Source organism: Scyliorhinus torazame, chromosome 29 (assembly GCF_047496885.1).
Source record: "Scyliorhinus torazame isolate Kashiwa2021f chromosome 29, sScyTor2.1, whole genome shotgun sequence".
Lineage (NCBI taxonomy): Eukaryota > Metazoa > Chordata > Chondrichthyes > Carcharhiniformes > Scyliorhinidae > Scyliorhinus > Scyliorhinus torazame.
The window spans coordinates 38,699,325-38,704,849 of record NC_092735.1 but is presented as its reverse complement, the minus strand read 5'-3'; positions in this window follow the sequence as shown (position 1 = coordinate 38,704,849).

Here is a 5,525-nt window from a genome sequence, read left to right as displayed (position 1 = left end):
AAATGGAGACAAACTGCAGCAAGCTGCAACTCAAAGGGACTGGGGGGGGGGGGGGGGGGGGGGCTTGTGCACGAAACACAAGCTCGCACACAGGGGCAGCAGGTAGTCAGGAAGGAGAATGGAATGTTGGCCCTTATTTCAATGGGGTTGGAGTATCAGAGTCGGGAAGTCTTGCTGCAGCTGTGCAAGGTACTGGTGAGACCACATCTGGAACACTGGGAGCAGTTATGGTCCCGTTATTTAATGAAAGATATTATGTCATTGGAGGAGGTTCAGAGAAGGTTCACTAGTATGAATCCTGGGGTGGAGGGATTGTCTTGTGAGCAAAGGTTAAACAGGCTGGGACACTGCTCATTGGGATTGAGATTGAGAGATGATCTCATTGAAACATGTCGGATTCTTAGGGGGCTGAGGGGATGTGGGAGAGTCTAGGGCCAGAGGGCACACTCTCAGAATAGGACTGAGGTGAGGAGGAATTTCTTCTCTCCGAGGGTTTAGAGTCTCTGGAGCACAGAGAGCTGTGGGGGCAGAGTCCTGTGTGTGTTTTGTTTTTAAAAAAATATTTTTATTCTCCATTTTCACATTTTATTCAGAGTTTACACACCACCAACTAACAGTAACGAATACAACAAATACAATGTCAATCCCCCTACCAACAACAACGATCCCATCCTCCCACCAACCCCCAAACAACGGCCCACCTGACAATATCAGCATCAAATAAAACTAACCTCCCAATTGGAAAAAAATGAAAAAAGAAAAAGGAATCAGGAATCGCCCCTGGTCACCGTTGACATATATAGTCCACCCCCCCCCCCCAAATCCCCCCTAATATTCAATCCCCGAAAGAGTACCGTGAAGGCACCCATGAATTGTAGACACCCCCCACCCCCTCCCAGACTCCCCCCCTCCACTTCTTCTTGTAAACTCCTCCCCCCAACCTCGGTTCCTTCCCCCAACTTTTCACCCCGGCTAGACTCACCGAAACCTGTTCTGCCAGGCTCCGATGGCCGCAGCCCTTCCCCCACCTCACTCCCGTTCACTGGCCAGCGTGGAGGCCCCCGCCCGGGTCTCCTTCCCCCTTGCCCGGTCCCAGGAAAATCAAGAAATACCCTTTAGCACACAAACCCCGCATACACACCCAAGCCCCAAAGAACCATCATTGCAAGTGAAAGTCCCATCTCTTCCCTTGTCCAAATATATACAGCGTCAACTCATTTAGTACAGACACTAACACGCAGTGAAAGAATAAAGTTACATGAGGCTACATCGGTACAGATCCGCTCTCAGTCCCATTTCTCAATTCTGCCACAGTCCTTCTGCCTTCGCAAACTCCTCCCCGCTTCCGCCGTCCCAAAATAAAAGTCCTTGGATTTGTAGGTCACCCTCAGCTTAGCTGGGTATACTATGCCGCACCGCACCTTGCTGATGTACAGTGCCCTCTTCACCCGGCTGAAGGCCGCCCGCCTCCTCGCCAGCTCCACCGTAAAGTCCTGGTATACACGTATACCAGCTCCAGCCCACTGCACCACCCGCTTCTGCTTGGCCCAGCTCAGGACCTTCTCCTTCACACTGTACCTACGGAAACACAGAGTCACTGCCCTTGGCGGCTCACTCGCCTTTGGTACAGGCCTCCACAACCGATGAGCCCGATCCAGTTCGTATCGGGAGGGATCATCCCCCTCCCCCAATAGCTCCGCCAACATCGCGGCAAAATACTCTGTCGGCCTCGGGCCTTCCACTCCTTCGGGCAGACCCACAATCGTCAGATTCTGTCGCCTGGATCTGTTTTCCAGATCTTCCATTTTGGCTCGCCGACCCTTTTTGGTCTCTGTCACCTTCCGCAACTCCTTCCCCATCGAGGTGAGTTGGTCGCTGTGCTGCGATAATGCCTCTCCCACGTCCGTCAGTGTCTCACCTTGCTCCCGCACCTCCGCCGCTGCGCTTGATACCGCCGCCCTCACCGGGGAGATCGCCTCCTCCACCAGCACTTTCAATACTGCCCCCATCTCCTCCTTCATCGCTTTGTGTGCTTTGTCAACTGTTTTTCGAGTTCCATGGCCATCACCTTGGTCATTTCTTCTGCTGTGAGCGATGCGGCCTCCCCTGGTGCTCCAGCCTCCACTTTCCTTACAGTTCCCGCGCTGACTTTTCCACTCACTGGCGGACTTTCATTAACCCCTTTTTCATGGCCGTTTTTCCCCCAAACTTGGACATTTCTCCTCCCTGTGCCTTCTGACAGCTTTTTCAGCCTCCGTTGCCCCTGGGACCGGGCGTTAAAACGCCGAAATTTCTATTCCCGAGCAGGAGCCCTCCAGTGTGCGGCTGCCTCCCGCCCGCCGTCACCGCGAGTCCCTTGTGTGTGTTTAAGGCTGAGGTAGATTCTTGACCAGTGAGGGAATGGAGGGTTACGGGAAAGGGCAGGAAAATGGGCTTGAGGAATGTCAGATTAACCATGATCCTATTGAATGATGGAGCAGATTAGAGGGGCCGAATGGCCCACTCTTGTTCCTATTTCTTCTGGTTTTATGGGAACCTCGGTGTTGATGAGTAACTTTGCTGCAGTGTCTACGTGCCGGGAATAACATGAACAGAAGACGCAGATCGAACCAGCCTCTCCTATAGAAAAACACGTCAAGTTGAATTGGAGTGTAGACCTCTCTGAACAGATGGAATGAGAGATGTGGAAACATTGACAATCCAGTGGGAATTGGGAAATGTCTTTGTGGGATGGAGTTGAGTGTGTGCCTGGTCAGGGCAGGTAGTGAGTGGGTGGAAGGCTCCATTCTAATGACAAGGAAGTGCTGGCCACAGGATCCACCACAGTATTACTCACCGGACTGTTGGAGCAAGCACAGGAAATCTTTGTTTGGTGGATTTCGGGCTCTGCTGAACTGGGTAAATATCTCCCCTTTCATCATCAACAGCCATCGATCAAGCCCCAGAAGCCTGCTGCATCGGATCATGGATGTGACACAGCGGAAAGTAATAGGCAATGTCCACGAAAATATGCACGGGTCTGTCTGCTCCCAGTTAATGTGAAATGGGTTCAGGATTGAAACGGATTGCTGCTATTAGTTATTGACACAATGGGCAGAGTTCAGCCAGCTTTGGACTGCAGTTATACCACAGTTACTGCTATTGCAGACTTTAACCCCACTAAATACCTTGTGGGCAGGGAAGATCTCAACGGCAGGCACCCCGGGTTCGATTCCCCGCTGGGTCACTGTCTGTGCGGAGTCTGCACGTTCTCCCCCGTGTGTGCGTGAGTTTCCTCCGGGTGCTCCGGTTTCCTCCCACAGTCCAAAGATGTGCGGGCTAGGGGCATTGGTGACGCTAAATTGCTCTGTAGTGCCCAAAAGGTAGGGTTGCTGGGTTACGGGGACAGGGTGGAGGTGTGGGCTTAGGTAGGGCGCTTTTTCAGGGGCCGTATAGACTCGATGGGCCGAACGGCCTCCTTCTGCACTGTAAATTCTATGAAATCTGTGCTCACTAATGATGGACAGAGCAGGTGGTCAGTAATATTGGGCAGCTTTGTACAGGACAAGGGTATTCAGAGAAAGATACAGGCCATTCAGCCGTACTTCCGACCCCTCACGAGCCTCTTCCTATCCATTTTCATCTCGCCCCATCAGCATACCCAGAACCGTGCTTCTCTCTGCACAGATGTTGTCTGGCATGCAGTCTATTTCCAGCAATTTCTGTGTCTGTATCATATCCTTCCTCCCGAATGTATTTATCCTTCTTCTCCTTAAATGTGTCGATTCCATTCACCTCTAACTGTGGGAGCGAGTCCCACATTTTCCCCACTCTCTGGGAAAATGTCCCCCCCCCCAAACCACGAGTGGAAACATCTTCTCTACATCGCCCGGACCAAGCACTTACAGAATTTCAAACACCTCGATCAGGTCATCCCCAGCCGTTACTTTTTTAGGGAAAAGTCCTAGTGAAGCCATGCAGTGGATCATTGTCCAACCAGCCCCGTGTATAGTATCATAGAATTTACAGTGCAAAAGAAGGTCATTCAGCCCATCGGGTCTGCACCAGCCCTTGGAAAGAGCACCCTACTTAAGCCCCACACCTCCACACTATCCCCGTAACCCCTACCTAACCCTTTTGGACACTAAGGGCAATTTAGCACGGCCAATCCACCTAACCTGCACATCTCTGGACAGTGAAGCAACTGTGCTAACCACTGTGCTACCGTGCTGCCCGTACGAGAAAGAAGGGCCATGCAAACTGCCTCATCTTAATGTGCGCAAGCCTCAGATTGGAGTTATACTGCTGCTAGTGTACATCCCTGATTCCAGTTGTATGGCTGCATCCTCCTACTGGGGAGCTCTCTGGCTCCGCTGACGGGGTAGAGTGACCATGTTGAATCAGCAAATCTCACTGCACGTGTTCAGATCCTGGACTAGACCCCAACGTTTGCTGGGATACCGGACAAGAATCCCAAACTATCTTTCTTATTTTGTAAAACTGAGAAAGGATACTTCACCCCAGTGATCACTCTGATCAACAGGTATCTTTCATATTAAAACAATTTTATTCTTAACACAGGACTAACCACATTAACATCACAGAAATAGCTTTACAATTAACAGTTAAACAATTCTTAAGATAAATGGAGACACGATTAATGACTAACTTATACTTTCTCTATCTCCAATTAAACAAAGCCCATTACAGGTCATAAGCCACCTGTAAATAAAGTTAGCAGATGCAGGGTTACTTGCTGTCCTACTGTGTCGAGATTTCTTGGAGGGATTTCTTGGAGAGAGACACCCTTTCAGGCACAACCTGGAAAGCTTGACCCCAATTTCCGGCGTGGTGCGCCCCTGCTGGCAGCGGGATTCTCCCACGCTGTCGGGAAATGCGCAGGCGTGGGTGCACTACCGGTGGTACAGAGAATCCCGCCGGCGGAGAATCCCGTAGCTTGTCTTTGTCAGACTCAAAAATATCTTACAGCTAAATTGCTTGCTACTGACCTGGCTCCTCCTATTAATTACATCACCTCTATCCCACTCAGTTGTCCCATGACCGGCTTGCCTAAGTCTAAACAGGTATCTCAGATTATCTAATTCTCCAGGATACCTCCAGCAATCAGAACCTGGGGCGAAATTCTCCGGAAACGGCGCGATGTCCGCCGACTGGCGCCCAAAATGGCGCAAATCAGTCGGGCATCGCGCCGCCCCAAAGGTGCGGAATGCTCCGCATCTTTGGGGGTCGAGCCCCAACCTTAAGGGGCTAGGCCGGCGCCGGACGAATTTCCGCCCCGCCAGCTGGCGGAAAAGGCCTTTGGTGCCCCGCCAGCTGGCACGGAAATGACATCTCCGGGCGGCGCATGCGCGGGAGCGTCAGCGGCCGCTGACGGCATCCCCGCGCATGCGCAGTGGAGGGAGTCTCTTCCGCCTCCGCCATGGTGGAGACCGTGGCGAAGGCGGAAGGGAAAGAGTGCCCCATGGCACAGGCCCGCCCGTGGATCGGTGGGCCCCGATCGCGGGCCAGGCCACCGTGGGGGCACC